This window comes from Octopus bimaculoides, chromosome 11 (assembly GCF_046866305.1).
Source record: "Octopus bimaculoides isolate indiv1 chromosome 11, ASM4686630v1, whole genome shotgun sequence".
NCBI lineage: Eukaryota > Metazoa > Mollusca > Cephalopoda > Octopoda > Octopodidae > Octopus > Octopus bimaculoides.
Genome location: NC_142938.1, coordinates 37,999,522 through 38,023,521, shown reverse-complemented (window position 1 = coordinate 38,023,521; position 24,000 = coordinate 37,999,522). Strand labels below are relative to the sequence as shown.

At 35.9% G+C, this 24,000-nt stretch overlaps 1 protein-coding gene and 1 non-coding gene across 5 annotated transcripts in view; both read right to left on the bottom strand.

The window, feature by feature from the left end:
- Window positions 1–24,000, bottom strand: part of LOC106869954 (gremlin-2) — a 161,502-nt gene that overhangs the window by 8,636 nt on the left and 128,866 nt on the right. Inside the window, exon 1 of one of the 4 annotated variants that reach the window (XM_089360648.1) lies at window positions 19,530–19,691. The exons of the other annotated variants lie outside the window; for them this stretch is intronic. The gene's annotated coding sequence lies outside the window, so the exon portion shown is untranslated. Of the gene's footprint in view, window positions 1–19,529; window positions 19,692–24,000 lie in introns of those variants that run through there. 4 annotated transcript variants of the gene reach the window in all.
- On the bottom strand, window positions 10,044–10,162 carry LOC149133258 (5S ribosomal RNA). The gene has a single exon (XR_016243780.1). It is a non-coding gene; the product is annotated as a 5S ribosomal RNA (ribosomal RNA).

Below are 24,000 nucleotides of genomic sequence, written 5' to 3'. Positions count from 1 at the left end.
GTTCATGTTTCGTCTGGGTGTTCATGCGTGCGTATGTATATTTAGCTTATGTGGTAGTGTGTGTTTGCGTGTGCGTGTGTGCGCGCGTGTTGCTAAGTTTTGCTTTATAAGAAATTTACTGCACGTGTGAAGGTGTTCATTGTCTTGGTGCGTATGTATGTGTATGTGCATTTCTCTGTGTGTATCATATCATATACTATCGCTGTCGCATCTTTTGCACTGCAGTGTGTGTGTATGTATGTATGTATGTATGTAAATGTGTATGAATGTATGTATGTATGTATGTATGTATGTATGTATGAATGTATGTATGTATCTGTGTATGTGAGTGAATGTGACTATTCACAAAGCAGAGGGCGTAGGCAGGCCCAGTTGGTGAAGTTCGTTTCATAACCATGATGCCCTAGGTTCGATCTCTCAGCTTGAAAACTTGACCAAATGTCTTTTATCACAAGCAAAGACTAATGCAAGATTGTGACTAAAATGAGATGGAAACTGCGAGGAAGCCCGACAAAAGGATTGTATCAATTGCGCAAAAGACTAGCCATTAATTCTGCTAGAAAATTATTTCATGATTAAAATTGATGTAGAGTACTCAGTCAATTACGCTATAATTCAACGTGTAGATAGTTAAAGCTGAACAACTAGGTTATTATTATTATTATCATTATTATTATTATTATTATCATTATTATAATTATTATTATCATTATTATTATTATTATTATTGAGTGAGAGAGCATTGTATGCCATCAAAATGACACTGAGGTAAAATATACGAAGTCAAGTATACTCATCATGACTACCCGTCTGATAAGGGTACACCAGGCACATGCATCACAATCATGATGATCTCTTATCAAGATAAACAGCGCATGACCTTGCAAGTGGATCACACTAAGAATTTTCGTCAGATCGAGTAGCACATCCTGCTCAAAAGGTCCTTGAATAAGGTCTGTTTAAGGATGTTGAACGAAACACCCATGCTTCCAGAGGTGAATTATCCAAACCCCAAAGAATTCCTTCCAACACATGGTTATGAAGGTCCCCCACTACTTCTGCTCGTGATCAGAGATGCACATATCATCAGCCACTAAGGGACATGCTCAAATGGTTAAGCTCAAGCAACTGACAAGCAAATCTGTGGTATTAAGCAGAATATTTGCAGTAGCCCATCTTTTATACCAAGACAAAACAATGTACATGATAACACTTCCAATCAGTTAAGATGAGAAGCCATGAGAGCCACTGCCTGGTACTGCATCAGGGCATATTATTATTATTATTATTATTATTATTATTATTATTATTATTATTATTATTATTATTATTATTATTATTATTATATTTTAAAAAAGGATTGACGTAACTCTTCACGAAGGTAAATAGTCAAGACGAAGAGCGCGATTCGATTGTATAGATGTTTAATTCGTGCTGTCGAAATATTGTTCAACGAATAAAACATCTATACTATCGAATCGCGCTCTTCGTCTTGACTATTATTATTATTATTATTATTATTATTATTATTATTATTATTATTATTATTATTATTATTATTATTATTACTGTCCCAATCGATATAAACGTATCTGTTAAGACCTACCAAACAACTGAGCAAGTATAAAGATCTTGAAGTAGAAATTGGCAAATTGTGGAACCTGGAGACTAATACAACACCTGTTGTCATAGGTACCATAGGAATGATAGCAAAAGGAGCTGATTGCTACCTAGCTCAGATACCAGGAAACACCAAAATGTCAGAAATTCAAAAGATGGTACTTATGGGAACTGCCCATATCCTACGTAAATTACTGACTTTGTAATCTCAAATTTTAAAACAGACTCATAATTTTCTTATGGTTTCTTAAACATTCTCTAGAACAACACTATGTGCAAAACCAGATATATGGCACCCTAGACATAACACCAACAGGAACTTTTAATTTGTCGAGTCTTGAGGTCTCTGGATGAAACTTGGAGCCAACTTGTACAAATGCAAATCAAAAGTCAAACATGAAAATAATAATAATAATAATAATAATGATGATGATAATAATAATAATAATAATAATAATAATAATAATAATAATAATAATAATAATAATAATAATAATAATAATAAGAAGAAGAAGAAGAAGAAGAAGAAGAAGAAGAAGAAGAAGAAGAAGAAGAAAAAAATATTCAGACAAATACATAACAAAAATACCAGGACTTACAAATATATATAACATACAGAAAATTGCACTACTGGGTACTGCACACATTCTACGCAAAACACTTTCAATACAGTAAACATAAGAGCACCACAGCAAACCACAGCACATACCCAAGGCGCACAGAGCTGCGCTCGGTAGTGAAGTGAAAGCACGTTATAAAAATAAAACTACTGAACAATAATAATAATAATAATAATAATAATAATAATAATAATAATAATAATAATAATAATAATAATAATGATAAATTATTATCATTGTTATTATTACTATTATTATTATTATTATTATTATTATTATTATTATTATTATTATTATTATTATTATTATTGGGTAGTTGGGTACTGATACTTCCAAGCACGCCGATTACTATTGGTATCGTTTTACCCAACCTTTTCTTCAAATTAGTATACTTATTCATTGTCCTCTATACGCGCTTATTAATACATTTTTAATATACGAATTATTATTATTATTGTTTAGACGGCGAACTGGCAGAATCGTTAGCAAGCCGGGCAAAATGCTTTGCGTCATTTCGTCGTCTTTGCATTCCGTGGTCGACTTTGCCTTTCATCCTGTCGGAGTCGATGAAACAAGCACTAGTTTAGCACTGGGGTCGATTACCCCAGAAATTGCTGACATGTGCCAGAATTTGAAAGCATTGTATTTATTATTATTATTTCCAATACACAAATCTACATCTCTTTTTCTATTTTCGATTCTCAAAAAATCACATCCATTTTTCACCCATTTTCTTCTTTTATTTGTGTTTGTATACAGCAATCGATAAAATGTTTTTATTTCAATCCTTCCAAATAAAAATTTTCAGACTCAACTGTTTTCTTTTAAATATCTGTCTTACGTTCCATTTTCCATGGTTGTCCCAAAATTAAGATTCAATTTCCAGGAAAATACATTGCACAACATTATTTCAGTATTTGTTACTCGTTACTTCTGGAATGTTTACATACTCACAAATCTCTCTCTCTCTCTCTCTCTCTCTCTCTCTCTCTCTATATATATATATATATATATATATATATATATATATATATATACGGCAATAAGAAAATGGAGGAAATCAAGTGGTATTCATCAACTTTTAGACATTATATTATGTCTATTTATTTTTAAGAAAAAAAAACAAAAAACAATTATAACAATATACATACATGTATAACATATGCTTTACATATATAAAAATACCAGTAATTATTAAAATATATAACAGAATATAATATATAGATAGTTTCTTACAGCTTTAAGATACTATTCTACTTTCTATGTTCTACGTTGTATATTTTAATAATTACTGGTATATTTATATATGTAAAGCTGAAGGCGTCGCGCTGTAGGAATGAACCTGAAGCCATGTCATTGCAAATCAAACTTCTTAACCAGACAGCCACGCCTCCCCGTCCCCCAAATGACTTAAACTTAACTGATAATTACTTTAGATATATTGGTTTCAAATTTTAGCACAAAGCCAGCAATTTTGGGGAAGGGAATAAGTCGTTTACATCAATTCCAATACTTCTTTTATAGACCCAGAAAGATGAAAGGCAAAGTTGACCTTAGAACGTAAAGTTAAACAAAATGCCGCTAAGAGTTTCACCCGGTGTGCTAACGATTCTGCCAACTCATCGCCTTATTTACTTCAGATATATTGATTGTAATTTATAATATCTGTCATCTTTTCGAAGAACCCCCCACCCAAAGATATTGTATCAGGTTCTACCAAGATTCGAAATGGAATTGTAAAATTCAAAGAGCTAACCATTGCAACATAAAACTCTCACGTGTGCGTTATATGTAGTACAATATATAATCTAATATAATAAAACAGAGTTTGTGTGTGTCTTTGTGTGCGTATGTTCCTTATGGATTCGAAACTGAGTTGCCGATTTTGACGTATGAGGTATCAAAAGATTCAGTAATTTTTCGGTTACCAAATAAAGTATACATTTTGCACGACTTTTTACTACAAAAATAACCTCAAAAGCGAGGTTGGGTCGCACAATTTTGAGGTCTTTAGCTAACTCTGCCTGAACAATCTTAAAATACATGGAATTGTTCAAGTTACCAGAGGCACACCTGTGTGTGTGTGTGTGTGTGTGTGTGTGTGTGTGTGTGTGTGTGTGTGCGTCCGTGCGTGTGTGTGTTTGTGTTTTGTTGTGATGAAAAAAGTACTTTTTCTCAGAATATTTTGCACAGCAATTTTTAAAAGAAATCTAGACATCTTTCTTACTGCTAACCATCCAACTTTAAGTCACAATTGTTAATTGTTGGAAGTCAAGTACATTGAGATGTACATATTGTACTATGGTATAGAGTGGAAGTTCAATATGAAGTTTTGAACTCATTATCTTGTGGTTAATAACCCATTACCCTAAATTTGCAGCCATTAAGTCTTCAAACATTATTTCCCTGGGCTTAGTCTTTCAACTGTCGTCATGATGGGGTATCACCTTCAAAAATCTAATTGATCATACTGACCTCAGTACGTATTTCAATCTGGCATTTGTTTTATAGACCTCTGGTTGATGAACTACTAACTTTGAAACATATTGGGACTCAATACTCGATTTAACAACAAATGTAAACACACACACACACACACACACACACACACACACACACACACACACACACACACACACACACACACATATTAGGTGCAAGAATGACTGTGTGGTTGAAAAGTTTGCTTTCCAACCACATAGTTTCACTTCAATCCTTCTGCTTGGTACCTTGGGTTGGTGTTTTCTACGATAGTCCTAGGCCAATCACAGACTTGTGACTAAATTTGGTAGACGGAAACTGCAGCGTTGTTCATAAAAAAAAAAAATGACCGAAGAACATGCTTATAAAGAAGAGTTGTGCTGATTCTACTAATAAGAAAGGAACAAATGATACAATGTTGTTGTAGGTCATAACACACGGGCAACGCCGGAGTGGAATCCTAGTATAACATAATATAATATAATATGCATGAGTATCTAGGTATATATGTATATATATATATATATATATATATATATATATATATATATATGTGTGTGTGTGCGTGTGTGTGTGTGTGTGTGTGTGTGTGTATGTGTGTGTGTGTGTGTGTTATACCAATAGACATACACACATCCGTTCACCAGCCATTTAGAAACATTTGTATATTTAAGCACAAGTTCTATAAACACTTACATATAAGCGTGCACGCACATACACACAAATGCAAACACATTCCAAATATATAAATATATACATCCATAGATCTTCCAATTTAGCATGTGCGTGTCGGTATTGAAACCTTATGTAGTTATATGTAAAAGCAGATGTGCGTGTACAACAGTGTCTTTATAACCTTTTATTTATACTTAACATATATCTGCCCACATAAATATATTTATTGACAACAAGGAACCTAGTTTTCTATGGTTCCAAATATGGTAAACGTGAATTACCCATAAAACCTCAACATTTTCGGAGTTGGCAGAAGGAAATTTGCAAAATAGCTACTAGATACGAATACATGTACACACACACACACACACACACACACACACACACACACACACACACACACACACACACACACGCACACACAAGCACACACACACACACACACACACACACACGTAGAAACATACGCGCATGCACACACACACACACACACAAATACAAGCATGTATACATACGCAATCTCTCACACACGAAAGTAAATATATACCTAAGCCCACATAATCATTTCTGCTTTAGGCATATGGCCTGGAATTAGAGGCAAGGGGCTAGTCGATTAAATCGATCCAGTACACAACTGGTACATATTTCACCAACTCGAAAACGGAGGCTGTAATCTGTGTTGCCTAGAAGCAAGCGCGAAGAACAAACTACATAAAATAGAGAATTAACAGCACATCAGAAAGTGATAAGTGCCGAATCTGTAAAAAAAATGATGAAACCGTATGGCATATTACCAGCCAATATACGCCACTAGCCCAGAAGGAATATAAGAAATGCCACAACAATATAGCAAGGCTTGTCCACTGGAAACTTTGCAACAAGTATGGACTTGACAGAGCCAAAAATTGGTACGACCACAAAACCGAAAATGATAATGCAAATATCCTGTGGGATTTTATGATTCAGCGTGACCATGAGATAGAGAATAGATAGCCGGACAATTAAGCCGGAAGTCTTAATTGAGAAAGAAAGCAAACTATACTGGATCATGGATACAGCATGCCCAGCTGACAACAAGGTATGCGATAAAGAAAGAAAATTCGATAGATATGACAGGTTAGCTTGGGAGGTTAAGCAGTTGTGACCGATGAAAAAGGTGGTAGTAGTACCAATAATTGTCGGAGCCCTGGGAACAGTGAGTAAAAATCTTGAGAAGTACATGGAACAAATAGGGGCTGCAATAAGGGTGGAGCACTTGCAGAAAACAGCACTGCTTGGAACCGCTCCAATACCCTGGAAGGTGCTCGAAAAATAAGAGATGTTACCTTAGTTCACTGCTAGTGAACAGCTGACACTTTAGTACATCTTCAGCATTACAAGCTGTGCAAAGGAAATGATAACGATAATGATGATGATAATAATGATAATAATGATAATAATAATAATAATAATAATAATAATAATAATAATAATAATAATAATAATAATAACAACAACAACACCAACAACAATGATAATGAATTCAAATTTTTGATACAAGACTAGCAATTTCGGAGGAAAGGGGAAGTCGATTACATCGACCCTAGTGTTTTACTGGTACTATTTTAACGACCCCGAAAGGATGAAAAGCAAAGTCGACATCGGCGGAATTTGAACTCAGAACGTAAGTATGGACGAGTAATTTGCCCGGCATGCCAAAGGTTCTGCGAGCTGAGCCATGTGTTAAGAGGGGTTCTTTGGACTTTTAATAGTTTACTTCTGGAAGCATTGGTGTATTGTTCATCATCTTCAAACAACCCTTATTCAGGGAGCTTTTGAGCAGGATGGGCTACTCGACTCGAAGAAAGTTCTGCTTATTTTGATATCAGGTCACCATGTCGCGCACATATGGTTGCGATGCAGGTGCTTGATGTACCCTTATCAGACGGATAGTTATGATGGGTATATTGGGCTTCGTATAATTGCACTCCAGTGTCATTTTGATGGCATGCGGAAGAAAACAGCTTAAGGTGGCATATAAAAAATGCCGTGGAGCCAGTGTTGAAACATACGAAGGCCGGCACCAGCAAAACAGAAAATTGTGTAACTGAAGAAAGATTTAAAGAAGAAATGAACAGAAAAAAAGAAAAAAAAGCATGGAAAGGAAAAAATGTACGGTCAGTTTGCAAGAGATGTGAACGTGAAGGCGAGTACAGAGGACCAGTGGCTATGGATGAAGAGGAGTGACCTGAGGATAGAGATAGAAGCACTCATGTGCAGCTCAAGAACAAGCGTTAAGGACCCACTATGTGTAGTGCAGAATATACAACATTACCGACAGCGACAAAGACAAATGCAAAATGCGTGGTGAGAGAGGTGAAACGGTATGACACATCGCTAGCGAGTGCCCGAAATTGGCACAACTCGAATATAAAAGACGCCATGACAATGTGGCAAAAATGATCTGTTGGGTGCTCTGTGGAAATCACGGCCTACAAAGAGCTAAGACGTGGTATGAGAAAACCTTAGAAAGAGTCACCGAGAATGAGAATTGCAAAATCCTGTGGGATGCAATGATCCAGTGCGATCACCTGACCAGACATCGGAAACCGGACATTGTTGTGGTGTATAAGAACGAAAGAACATGTATGATTATCGACATAGCATGCCCCGGTGACAACAGGATTAAAGAGAAAGAAGAAGAAGAAGAAAAATAAACGACTATGACGATTTGAAGAGGAAAATAAGAAGGTTGTGGTCAATGAGGTGAGTAGACGTGAGACCAATAGTAATTGGTGCACTTGGAAGTATCAGCGCTCAACTACCAACATGGCTAAAAAAGATTGGTGCAAGTGTGAAGGTAGAACACCTACTAAAGTCAGCATTGTCTGGAACAGCAAACATTCTTCGCAGAGTTCTTGAAACATGACCAGTAAACAAGTGTCACCATAGTCTGCTGGCTGTGAACAGCTGACGCAGGACTGTCAAAGGACGAAATATAACAAGCTATGTTCTTCGACACTTTACTAACATATAGTTTATCTTTTTTTGTAATCTATGTTACTCAACGTTATATATCTTCCTTCATATGTCGTTTAAACCCTGAAAAATGCCTGCAACTGTCTACATTACGCATGGATAGCCTTTTACAATAAGTGGGACGCATGAGACATGGCTCATTATCCGATGAACCGCAATATTAGAAAAGGGTTCAAATTTTATTCATATTTTAATAAGTGTCTATTTTAGGAGTACCATACAGAAAGTCCCGTGGGCTGCAATTTATTCATGACAGGTGTAATTATGTTTATCATAATGAACGTGTATGCAGATCCTCCATCTTTTAGCAAGAGCATGAATAAGTAAGATTTCCAGAAACGAAAGTGTAATGTTGATGTGTGGGGAATTTGACATTGGAGCTAAGACTTCCTGACGGCGATCTATATAACTTCATAACAAACTGAGTGTTAGGCTATCACGATGTATACAAATTACAGAAAGTGATGAAAAATATGTTCCATAGGAGCGCGCACGAGTGTGAGTGTACATGTGTGTGTTTCTGTGTATATATGTTTGCGTGCGCATGTATATATATATATATATATATATATATATATATATATATGTATACACACACACACACACACACACACACACACACACACACACACACACACATATGTATATATATAGAGAGACATGTATCTATATATACATAAATATATATATATACATATTTGTTTTGCAAGATTTTTGATGTGAAATCGTGTGTTGAAACAGATGTTGTACTTGGGGATGGTCATATTGCCAGTTTAGCCAATAAAAACATACGCACTGTATATTTGGTGTTAATTTGCTTCAGCTTTATATTACATTAATCTTAATCTTATTTCGGCCAGAGTTCTTTCGTCACACTTCCGTGGCCACTGATGAGGTCACAGAAGTGTGACGAAAGAACTCTGGCCGAAATAAGATTAAGATTAATGTAATATAAAGCTGAAGCAAATTAACACCAAATATACAGTGCGTGTGTTTTTATTGGCTAAACTGGCAATATGACCTTCCCCAAGTACAACAACATATATATATATATATATATATATATATATATATATATATATATATATATATAGACATATAATATATATATATATATATATATATGATGATGATGATGATGATGATGATGATGATGATGATGATGCGGCTGATGATGATGATATTGTTACTCTTTTACTCTTTTACTTGTTTCAGTCATTTGACTGCGGCCATGCTGGAGCACCGCCTTTAGTCGAGCAAATCGACCCCAGGACTTATTCTTTGGATGCCTAGTACTTATTCTATCGGTCTCTTTTGCCGAACCGCTAAGTTACGGGGACGTAAGCACACCACCATCGGTTGTCAAGCGATGTTGGGGGGGGGGGGGACAAACACAGACACACAAACATACACACACACACACACACACACATATATATATATATACATATATACACGACGGGCTTCTTTCAGTTTCCGTCTACCAAATCCACTCACAAGGCTTTGGTCGGCCCGAGGCTATTGTAGAAGAAACTTGCCCAAGGTGCCACGCAGTGGGACTGAACCCGGAACCATGTGGTTGGTAAGCGAGCTACTTACCACACAGCTACTCCTACGCCTAGTGTTGGATGCTTACAGCACCTAGGTTTCCGAAGCGGTCACCCATCTACGTACTCACTAGGCTCGACGTTGCTTAACTTCGGTGATCGGACGAGAACCGGTGCTCTCAGCGTGATATGGCCGTAAGCGATGATGGTGATAATAATAATAATAATAATAATAATGAGAAAACGGTATAGTACCGACGGAACAAAAAGGATGCAAGGGTGAGATGCAGAAGTACCAACGATGCAGAAGTATATATATATATATATATATATATATATATATACATATAGGCGCAGGAGTGGCTGTGTGGTAAGTAGCTTGCTTACCAACCACATGGTTCCGGGTTCAGTCCCACTGCGTGGCACCTTGGGCAAGTGTCTTCTACTATAGCCTCGGGCCGACCAAAGCCTTGTGAGTGGATTTGGTAGACGGAAACTGAAAGAAGCCCGTCGTATATATGTATATATATGTGTGTGTGTGTGTCTGTGTTTGTCCCCCCAACATTGCTTGACAACCGATGCTGGTGTGTTTACGTCCCCGTAACTTAGCGGTTCGGCAAAAGAAACCGATAGAATAAGTACTAGGCTTACAAAAGAATAAGTCCTGGGGTCGATTTGCTCGACTAAAGGTGGTGCTCCAGCATGGCCGCAGTCAAATGACTGAAACAAGTAAAAGAGTAAAAGAGTATATATATATATATATATATATATATATATGTATATATATATATATATATATATATATATATATATATATATATATATATATATATATATATATATATATATATATATGGGAGAATGTACGAAAAAACAACAACAGACGAGGACAGGTGATGTAAACAACAAAAGGATGTATTAGTATGACGCTCGGGAATACGGAAAGTCTTTAACGTTTCGAGCTACGCTCTTCAACAGAAAGAATACGGAGACAAGGAGAAAAACATGGCAGTCCCAAACATACGACGAATGCTGCCGTTGATTAGCTCCTCGTCCTATTTTTGGGACTTTCATGTTGGCTTGGTGATAACTATTAATATTCAGTACCGCTGCCGTAGTCTCCTTTAGAGAGACTTAGAAATTTTTATTTTCATTTGCTAAGTATTTCACAATAATATATGATTTTCAAAATTTCCCTCTGCTGTGCACTTTATATATCTCTTTTTCTCTCTCTACCTCTTCAACAAACTTTTAAACCATGTAATTCCTCTTTTCCTGTCTTTAACATTTCTCTCTTTCTCTTCTCTTCTCACTTCCACCGACCACATGAGTGACAGCATAATGCATCGGCTGGCTATCTGTTCTCTCACTTACTCTCACATTCCCTCTTCCTCCTCCTCACTCCACCTTCTCCTCACTCCACCTCCTCCTCACTCCACCTCCTCCTCACCCCACCTCTTCCTCACTCCACTTCCTCCCCTTCTCTAACAAACTAAAGTGTAAAATTTGAACGAACATTTAGAAAAATAATAATAGTTCAATAAAAGAAAACTTTTAAGGCGGCAAGTTGGCAGAAACGTTAGCACGCCGGACGAAATGCTTAGCGGTGTTGGATCTTTTTTAAAACGGGGGCCACATTTTTCATTAACGAAACACTTTGAAACTTGGAACACTGGTAGAATGTGTCATATAAAACATCTTTTTCTCTTAGTCTTCTTAAAAAAAAAAAGAAATCCATAAATTATTCCATGTTAAAGTTGTCGTATTTCTGTAATTTCAACCAATCGCTGACGTCCATTCAGCCGATATACATTAAGTGCCGACTACATAAACAAACGATTCTGAAACAATTAACCCTAACCCTAACCCTAACTCTAACCCGAACCCTAACCCTATGGTTAGGGTTAGGGTTAAAGCAAATTTAAAATGAAAAAAGCAAATAAAACGAAGGTATGGAGATTAAATACGCTTTACATCGCTTAATCAGCCAAGGAGTAAATGTAAACAACTGAATACTTGTCAGTGATTGGTTGAAATTATCGAAATATGACAATTTTTTACATGAAATAAATTCGAATACAAAAATATTTTTCTGTTCTATAACACAAAATAGATAAGTATACGAAGTTTGAAAGTCTTTCGGTACCAAAAACACTACGTAAAACATTAATGAAAAATGTGGCCCCCGTTTTAAAAAAGATCCGCGGTGTTTCGTCTGCCATTACGTTCTCAGTTCAAATTCCGCCGAGGTCGACTTTGCCTTTATTCCTTTCGGGGTCGATAAATTAAGTACCAGTTACGCACTGGTGTCGATGTAATCGACTTAATTCTCTACTCACTCCTTCCTCTCTCTCACTTTTAACCCACTTCTCATTCACTACGCCTCCACCATTCTAAGTAACTAATGTATAACGAGAGAACGAACATTATTATGAGTGTGTGTGTGTGTGAGTGTGTGTGTGTGTGTTTGTGTGTGTGGCGTGTGTGTGGAGAGAGAGAGAGAGCAATAAAGAGAGAGATTGAGAGATAGATAGTTAGATAGATAGATAGATAGATAGATAGATAAATAGATAGACAGAGCGACAGACAGACAGACAGATAAATGGATAGACAGACAGACAGACAGACAGATAGATAGATAGATAGATAGATAGATAGATAGATAGATAGATAGATAGACAAACAGTCAGAGGTAAAGGCCTAAGGCAGAATAAAAAGGAACATAAGGCGGCGAGCTGGCAGAAACGTTAGCACGCCGGCGAAATGCTTAGCGGTATTTCGTCTGTCTTGTACGTTCTAAGTTCAAATTCCGCCGAGGTCGACTTTGCCTTTCATCTTTTCGAAGTCGATAATTTAAGTACCAGTTGCGATCTAATCGACTTCCCCCCCCCAAAAAAAAATTTCGGTCCTTGAGTAGAAAAAAAAATGGAATATCTGCACACTGGACTTGAAACTTCATTCATTTGCCGGACAACTGCGTTATTGATTACACAAACGAGGCTCAACACCATCAAATCTATGCCTGCTTGTATGTATGCACATGTATGCCTACACACATATGTATGTGTACAGGCATACATGTTTATGTGTGTGTTTCTATATATGTGTTGTTTGTATGTGAGTGCGTGTGCGGGCGTATGTATGTATATATGCATGTATGTATATTTGTGTGTTAGTATGAGGATTATATCTGTTTACGTTCTTTCATATATGTACATAAATGTTTGCCTGAGTGTGTATGCGTGTCCGTATGTGTGTGCGTGTATGTGTGTGCCTGTGCATGTATGTATCGCTGGCTGGCTGGCTGGCTGGCTGCTTGGCTGGCTGGTTGGCTGGCTGGCTGGCTGTATATTCTTTAACTCTTGAATTATGTATCAAAGATATCATTCAATTGCTGAAATTTTCCGACAAATGCAGACCCTAATGAAATCTTCAATTAAAATGGTTGAAAAAATACCTTAAAGAAACGCTAAATGGTTTAAAACACGCGCGCGCACATACACACAGACGCACGCATGCACACACATACACGCACGCAAGCACGCACACACACACACACACACACCAATGTCATATACATACACATACATACGCCCCGATGTGTGCTCTCTAGCATGCCTACAAACAATAAAAAAAGACAAGTAACTTAAATAAATTGACTTCAAAAACACCGACTTTGATTTAATAAAGACTTGAAAGGCTCGACAATAAAAAGAAAAAGAAATTTTCCATTGTTGCTTTTTTCTTGTTTGTTTACATTGTTTTCTAACATTTCTCTGTCCTTTTTCTTTCCATTCATTCATTCATTCATTCGTTCGTTCATTCATTCATTTATTTATTCATTCATTCATTCTGCCTCCCTGTTTTTTCTCTTACATTCTCTCTCATTTATTCAATTATTTGTAGTGTCACCCTACCTGAATGAATCTAATATATAATCGGTTTACCAGCTAAACGAGGGATGCTTCATATCCCGTTAAAGGCAATACAATCCACAAAAGTCATTTAATCATCTGCTTAATTCATCTTTCAAACGAATAGGTGTAATGAGTAGGTGAAATAGATGATTGTTGTTGGAAGACATATTGGTTAACTTAAACCTCAGGCAGTTTCAGAGAGAGAGGGGAGAGAGAGAGAGAAAGACAGAGAGGGAGTGGAGGACAGGAAGAGAAAGATAAAGAGAGAGAGTGGGAGACATGGAGAACAAAGAGAGAGAGAGAGAGAGAGAGTGTGTGTGTGTGTGTGTGGCATGGTAGGTCCTTTCACTTACAAGTACAATCAGCCGGGCTTCCGTACAGTTTCCGTTAACCAAATCTCACTCTCAAAATTTGTATTAATCAGTGATTGCGGTAAGAGAAAGTTACCCAGGGTCGTAACTAACTGTTGTTGGCGACCTGGATGAACTCCAGCGTCCTTAGAAGTATACTGTTTTAAAATTCTGTCAGGGAGTAAAACCAACAGATGCAGGAATAAAAGACGAAAATAAAAAGATAACTTTTTTCTATTTTTTTAAATTTCACATTTTTCTGTTTGTGCATCAAAGATCTCAAATATACGACATGATGTATGCGAGCATTTGGTTTCTCGTTTTCTGCATGAGCTGCCGGTCCCTTTAACCGGTTTTGCACCTACCTGTAATATAGTGTAACTGAACTTCAAGACTGACCAGCGAAATTCACTATTCGGTCACATCCTTTAAAACTCATTCTCTTATTCTTGAACACTGATTTCCCCATTCACTAATCTATCGATTAAATGTGGAAATCAATCATGCAAAGGCAATTTGAAAACCATTCAACAATTAAAGATAACATATCTGAATATGACATTTAGTCCTGTTTTCTTTAATGCATACCACATAACAATAGTCAGTTCAAGAGCATTTTGTTGACAATTGGTTTCTATCACGAGCTGTTTGTGAATATATGTAAGTATATGTATGTTTGATTATGTGCGTGCGTTTGTTTGTGTGTGTGTGTGTGTGTGTGTGTGTGTGTGTGTGTGTGTGTGTGTGTGTATCTGTGTGGTATCAAAATGTATTCATATTTGAAGAGTTCGTTATTAGCGACAGAAGCACTACTACTTCATAACAGCAGACTGCTTAAAGCAGATATATCGTTGAAAACCTGCTAAACTGTGGTACTCATCTCGAGAAAGCATCTCTCATAGACATACATTGTTAAAAAACAACAACACTATAGTGGCTGATTTTCTCTTAGTGGGTGGTGCTAGTGTATACTAGCTACTGACGAACCTCAAAGAAGGAGAAATACATATTTAGCAATGTCACAACCGCTGCTGGACGATTTTCGTCCGCTGCTGAAATATATTTCAATACTTCTTTTAGTACTTAAACGGGCTTTCAACGATGTATCTACATTGAGTATGATATACAAATTGATATTTGAAGAGTGGATATAGAGTAAATGACTGTTTCTTAAAATGTGAATGACCATCGAGTATGGGAGTAGAAGAAATAACCTGAGCAGATATCTCAGCAAATACAACACACCTTATTTCTAACGCGACATTGTTGAAAATTTAAGGTATTTATAGCATAGTAATAAGCAAAAAAGTATGCAAGCAGGTATGCATGTACGTACGTTGGCCTGTATATATTTATGCGTATGTATATATATATATGTGTGTGTGTGTGTCTGTGCGCGTGTGTGTGTGTGAATGTGTGTGTGTGTATGTATGTATGCGTTCATACAAACATACATATGTATATACATATATACTTATATATATATACTTATATATACTTATATATACTTATATATACATATATACTTATATATATACTATATATACATATATACTTATATATACATATATTCGTGCATCAATAATACCAATACACACACACACATATGCATTCATCCGTGTGTGTGTGTGTGTGTGTGTGTGTGTGTGTGTGTGTGTGCATGTGCGTGCGTGTGTACCTATCGTCTTTTGTAAAATGTCGGTCAGAAAACTGACCAGTAGTTCAGTGTCGACATTTGGCTTTAAAACCAGACATAAACGTTTCAACAAGTACATGTTTATATCCCAGTGGCTTTGATGAAACACTGACTATTCAAACACGTACATCATATAATGGTGTACGCGCAAACACACACACACACACACACACACACACACACGCACACACACGCAAACACACGCACACACACGCACACGCGCACGCACACACGCACACACACACACGCACAATTATATAGGTATATATTGACATACATAGACAAATAGCTTTAAATAGTTTCCATCGAAACGTGTTACGGGCGATCTTTAAACATTGCTTATACAAGCAAATATTACCTGAGTTTGACATGGAAATATATACTTTTCGACAGATACATACATACTTACATACATGCATTCGTGTGTATATATATATATATATATATATATATATATATATATATATAGAGAGAGAGAGAGAGAGAGAGAGAGAAAGAGAGATTCATTCAATTTAAACTTCAGTAGTCAATATCAATTACTGAGTGTTAGTATGCGTGTGTGTGTTTGTATGATTGTTTATTTGTGTGTGTGTGTGTGTTTGTGTGTATGTGTGTGTGTGTGTGTGTGTGTGTGTGTGTGTGTGTGTGTGTGTGTGTGTGTGTGTGTCTGTGTCTGTGTGTGTGTGTGTGCGCGCGCGTATTTGATTAAATGAGTGAGTGAATCAGTGGCTAGAGAGAGTCTGCGCAAACAATATTAAACGATATAGATATGTAAATAACAGTTTAAGAAGGAACGTACAGACAAACATGTTAGGTTCGATTCCTGTCGGCAGTTCCTTTGATAATTTTCACCTCTCTTCCACAAGGAATGTTGTTTACAAACGTATACTGTTTGATATTCTATGTATATAATGATTTATAGCAGTGGTACAAGGCAAAACATTGGGTGGCGGCAGCGAATAAGCGACTGTCGTTTAAGAGGGATCCAGAACTTCACTGATATTTAATCGTCTCCGAAAAGATGAAAGATAAAGCCACTGACAGCAGGATTTTCAATAGAAAACATAATAATAATCCTTTCTACAATAAGCACAAGGCTTGAAATTTGTGGGGAGAGTTGATTACATTGACCCCCTGCTTCAAGGGGATGAAAGGCAAAGTCGATCTCGGCGGAATTTGAACTCAGAATGTATAAAGAGACGAAATGCTACTCGGCATTTTTGTCCTGCTAGTTCAGGATGTTCCAAGCTTCTAATTGAAATCAAAGCCATCAACTTTCGTGGGAAGAGTAAACCAATGCCATCGATCCTATTACTAATCTAATACTTTATCGACTCCGAACGGCGAAGTTACCTCGACGAGATTTGAACTCACAAAGTAAAAATTAAAATTAAAAACAGTGCCAGAGCAAGTTTGGAAAGGCATTTTTTTCCGATGCTCCAACTATTCTGCCAAAACTAGCTCCCTAACTAAATGTTGTTTTCTTATGTTGGCCCAAAAGTAACAATTTTGAAGGGAGGGGTTTGTTCATAACATCGACCCCAGTATGTGAGCGGGACTTTATTTTTGCGACACCAAGTGGCGTAAAGGTAAAGTTGACCACATTGGGAGTTGAAATCAGAACATAAAGAACCAGAAGAAATGCCGCTAATCATTTTTCCGATGCAGTCTAACGATTCCGTCCTCATGATGTGAGATATGCTATCTCTAGGAAAAGGACTAATTACTCACGGTTGGAATGAATTCGAGCTGACCTGTTTCGAAAAGCAACACCAATAACAACCACAATCTCTCATTCCTTGATCCTCGTTATTTTCTATATAAGAAATTATTCCTATGAAAATCATTCTATCTTTTATCTTTCTCTTGCTCCAGTCATCTGACTGCAGCCATGCTGAGACATCACCTTGAAGAATTTTTTGTCGAATGAATCGACACCAGTACTTTTTATTGTCAAACCAGGTACTTGTTCTATCGGCCTGGAACACACACACACACACACACACATTCACACACATTCACACACGTACGCACATATGCATACACACACGCACACACACACATGCATATATACGACGAGCTTCTTTCAGTTTCCAACTACTGAATCCACTCACAAGGCTTTGGTCAGCTCAAGGTCATGGGACTAAACCCGGAACTATATGGTTGTAAAGCAAGCTTCCTACCATACAGCCACGCATTAATTTGTTTTTTCTTTCCCTAATTCGACGAAACTTTATGAAGCCCCTGTGTATTAGTATGAGATCTAATTTCTAAAACATGACAAATTAGTTGTTACTTCACTTGTTAGAAACAACGTTATCTTTAAAAAGTCTTTTAGCGAACGCAATTAATTTATAGAGTGTCAAAATGAATGAGTTGTTCAAATGTTTTGAATCAGATATGTTCATACACTGACTGAAAATAAGGTCACGGGAAAACAAACCAATAAAAAAAGTAACAATATTAGTGAAGAATAAATAACAGGAAAAGTATAATATTTCATTTAATCTATGAATTGCACACAATAACAACATCGTTTCATAGTATCACACGATATTTTTAAAGATGTAATGTTTATTATCTTAAGCAATGAAAATACAATAAAACCGTCATATACTGATTTTTTTCTGACTTTTCTCTTGGATTCGTTCTTTCAATTTAGTTACACTCAAATAATATTCTACTCATTTTGCAAATATATTGTTACTTTTGCACTTGTTATCGATTGATTATTCGTCAAGTTTCGCCGAAAGTAACTCCAAATATCTTCCGATAGTGAGTTTCACCTTATAAACACTAATTTCAACAATATATGTTGGATGTTATACTCTCACACACGACTGCGTTATATTCCTCACTCATACTATTATCGAACCGGGAGTCTAACAGCAGTCCTTCCGTAGCACTTACATAGTCTTACCTGCATTTTGGGTCTTCTGAATATCAAAGCCTCTCATGTATATATTAACGGTGTGGAGCTGTGTACTCAACAAGCAGGAATATGAACACCTAATTGTATATCTTTAGCCAACTGTGATGAGATTCGACTTAAATGATTCTAATTATGGTAATTCATTTCTAAATCGAAACGGCTGTCAGAGATGATGTCTAATGTTTTAATTAATAAATAATTAATATTAATTATCTCTCTATTTTCTTATCTTCTTATATATATATATATATATATATATATATATATATATATATATATATATATATATATATATATATATATATATATATATATATATATAAGTACAAGGCTTACAAAGAATAAGTCGTGGGGTCGATTTGCTCGACTAAAGGCGGTGCTCCAGCATGGCCAGAGTCAAATGACTGAAACAAGTAAAAGAGTAAAAGATATATATATATATATATATATATATATATATATATATATATATATATATATATATATATATATATAATGTATGTATACTTATGTGTTAGCTTGTGTGTGTGCGCGCGCGCACGTGCGTGTGTATACATACACACATGCACATATACACAAGTGATATGTTCAAGTGCTAATATTTGTGGGCGAGGGAAAAATTGTTAGATGCCTATGAGTAAGTGTTTGTTAAAACTTGAAATAAAGATCTTACTTGATTGGATGAAAGGTGGGTAACTGCTAAATTGTGCTCTAAAGGGCACAATTTTCGCAACATTTATTTTCTTTCATCTGTTTTTATTTGGTCTGTTTGAAATTATAGCGACCAACACCAGATCCAACGAAAAGGTGTCAGGAAGATATCATACCACTACAAGGTTGTACAAAGAGAAAGAACAGCAACGCTAATAACAGCAATAGTAATGACATCGTCTTTAATGACAGGAGCAATAGCAATTGTAGCAGTTATAAAAATGTGACATCTACAGCAGCAATAACAACAAGAACAGTAGCAACAAAAGTAGTAATCGCGGTAACAGCAACAACATCGAGAATAACAACGAAAACGTGGCGGCTGCAACTTCACGGGCAGGTAAGTTCTTGTTGAGATGGAGACGTAATCAACACAACATTTGTCACTTTCCCTAAAGGACAAGAAGGTAGACCTTACCCAAGTGGCACAACTTTTGAAAGTGAATGCGTAAGAGAGCACAAGTGCTCTCCCAGCTGAGATTTTGACAGTGACAGCCTGGAAGATGGTGGTGTATCACTGTGTGTCGGCCAAAACCCAGGGGAAAAGAGCCTCAAAGTTAAAGGTGGTGCTCTTTGTCACGTGGATCTAAAGCCGTTTGTTGGACACGCGTCGCAGAGCAATGAGGCGGCAAAATCGCAGGCGTGTGCGACTTTCCTATAGAATTTTGCTCAAATGTTCACAGTGAAGGTGAATCAGAGAACGTAGCAGACTTTAATGCCTACCTTAATCAATCATCTGTCCTGACTCTCGGTTGACAAAAACTGTGAAAAGCCGATAACAGCAGCTGAGATATAGTTAGCGAGAAGCTTGAATGTTCCAACTTTCGAGCTTCGTATATATGTGCCAAACGTGTTTATTGGCGTATGGGCGGACAACGTCTGCTGCAACTGACAGAAGAATGGGAGTAGCAGCTCTGCTGAAGAATGGTGCAATCAAAATATAAGTTATTAAAAAATTTCGGCTCATACAGAGTTTAAGAGTTTTGCAGCAGTGCTACGTTTATGCTTGAAACCATCAGCTAATAAAGAAAAGACAATAAAGAAAGTATAACAATAATAATAATAATAATAATAATAATAATAATAAATCTTTCTCTTACAGGCATAAGGACTGGAATTTTGGGGCAAGTCGATTACATAGATTCCAGTGCTCAACTGGTACTTATTTTATCGATCCGAAAGGATGAAAGGCAAAGTCAACCTCAGCGGAATTTGAACTCAGAATGTAAAGAACCGGAAGAAATTCTGCAAAGTATTTTGGCTGGATAGCTAACGTTGCTGCTGGCTCACCGCCTTAATAATAATAATAATAATAATAATAATAATAATAATAATAATAATAATAATAATAATAATAATAATAATAATAATAATAATAATAATAATAATAATAATAATGATGATGATGATGATGATAATAATAATAATATTGCAATAGCAACAACAACTACTGTTTAGCATTATTATTATTTATATATTTTTAATCCTTCATTTATCTTTTTGTTTTTACAGAAAAAGTCGTTATATGTTCACCGAAGCGTGGTAGAGCTTTGAAGCTCCAATTATTGTGCTATTTCGTTAAAAGTGCCAATATCATCAGCAAATGCTTAATTGGTCTGTTTCTGAAAAACGATACTCTACAACCACCTTTCCTTTATTCTCTCTTCCACCCCATCCGCGTCCTGCATTCCACTCCGTTATACCGCACTCACTCTATGCCACTCCACTCAACTCCACTCAGCAACAACACTTCGTTCTCCCCTCCTCGACCCTAACGCTGCACTTTCATAAGTTTAGAAACAAGCAAACACACAAACGCACACATGCACATACACATATATATATACATAAAGAATTCATAGATATATGGATGCATATATTTGGCTGCACACATGTATAATACACTTGTATGAATCTTCTTACCTACCATATATATATAGACACATATAAGCGTACAATTGTATTCACATATACTTGTTTATATATATATATATATATATATATATATATATATATATATATATATATATATATATATATATATATATATATGTATATATACACATATATATATATATATATATATATATATATATATATATATATATACACACACACACACACACTCACCCACTCATATGTGTGAGTATATGTGTCAGTGTATGTATGTATATATATATATATATATATATATATATATATATATATATATATATATATATATATATACACGGTGCTCCAGCATGGTTGCAGTCAAAGTGAAACAAGTTAAAGAAAAAGTAAAAGAATACGTACATTACATACACATTTATGTTTGAATACACAGATACGTGCGCGCGTAAACAAGAACAACCGCAAATGCATGCACACGCACAAACACACATACATACACTCACATGCACATATATACATATATTCATACTATACAATCAATGATGTAGTAATTTTCGTCTCTTATATATTTTTTTCATTCATCTATTTTCTTAGACTTTCATATTTTTCTCTGTCAAAAAAAGAGAAAAAAATCAAACGACAGATTAAACATTTTCTTTTCTATTTTCTTCACTTTTTTCTCCGTCCTTCCTCTTTTCGAGTCCGCTTTCTCCATATTCTTTCATTCCTCTTTCTTCCTTTACCTCTGAGTGTTTCGTCTTTAAATAACGCCCACTTTTCTATTTTCCTTCTATCCTAAACATCAAGGTTCGTTTCTCACCACCGCTTCCTTGTCACTTCTGTAAATTACTGAAAACTAATTCTCCTATTAATCACTTCCACGTTAATTTTTTTCTCTCTCTATCTCTCCCTCTCCTTTCTCTCTTTCTCTTTTTCTTTACTCTTTCCTTTCTCAATTTCTCATCATATTAGCCCCCTTCTCAACCCATCGCCTTCTCTCTCCAAAATTATTCAACATACATACATTTATCTATCCACCCAACCATCATCTATCTATCTATCTATCTATCTATCTATCTATCTATCTATCTATCCACCGTCTTCTTTTTATCTCTCTTTCTCTCCCCCTCCCTTCCCATAATTCACACATATTCATACAAAGTAAAAGCCGCTTATTGAGATCAGGTTTGGACAATTCCTTTCCGATAATAAAAACTGGTTATTTTATACGAGATTATAAGTGCTTCCATGTGTACGTGCGAATGTGTGTGTGTGTGTGTGTGTGTGTGTGTGTGTGTGTGTGTGTGTGTGTGTGTGTGTGTGTACATACGCACACATATATATATGTCTACATTGAATACATGCAATATATATGCAAACGTACACGCACATAGCCTTTCCCTCTCTCCGTTTTTTATTTTCATTTACACACGCACACCTATGTAAACATCTCTGTTTCGCTTCTCTCTAAATATCAGTCTTTACATTTACCATTGTGGGTGTATATTTAATTATCTACTCGTTTACATCTCTCTCAATTTACTTCTTTATGTCTCTTCTTCCACCATCCAATTCTGATATGTCTTTATTCCTCGTGTTATCTTGATTTCTCTCGGTCTTTTCTTCTCTCTGTTGCACTTTCAAATGTAGTGTGTGTAAAACTCTCACCCTGCCCTTTCCGATATTCGATCTGTCATCGTAACATGTATGTTATTGTATCCTATGCAAAGAGCTGAAATCACTTCATTTCAATCGTTCTGAAAATTCATGAGCAATGCAAGAATATCACTCAGTATCTCTCTCTATTCCTTCTCATAAGTTTGCAAATATTTCATTATATTATTCAACCACGGTAGTGGTTGAAAATATTCTTAAGTCCACCATTTCGTCAATCGCAGCAGCTTCCAAGCTTCACCACTAATTCAGTTCTCAACTAAATTGCAAACTGTTAATAGTGTTAAAGAGGACACCTCCTCAGCTACACTTTGGCATAAATAGTTTGAGATTTGGTTCAGTAGAAAAAAGTTACATCAAAATATCTGCGACCTCAAGAGGGGCAGTAAGGCAAATTTTTTTGCGTGGAATCAAATACCCTGACCTCCTAATATGCTGCAAATCCCTTGTTTTGGTTCGGAAAAAATGAGGTAAGGGGTTCCCTCCCAATCCCAGAATCATTGGAAATTGTTTTTTCGTTGAATGAATTCCTGTGACTTCCTAATATTGCAAAATTAGGTTACTTAAGGTGAACCTGGTAACTGATGGTTTTGGGGTCTTGTTTGTAACTTTTGATGAGCCATGGTGCAACCAACAACATGGTAAAAATCCCTGCTATTAATTTGGTGTAAATGAGTAATGTCAAATAATTCAGCCACAACATATATTTAAATTAAACATGAAAAAATTAAAATATTATCATCACTTTCATGGAAAAATTGAAATATTATCTTTCAGTATTTTATAAGGTAAAATCTTAAATTATTAATTGACACGTTAATTATCTTATAACAGCAATGCTTCGAAAAATCATGGATTACATGGAA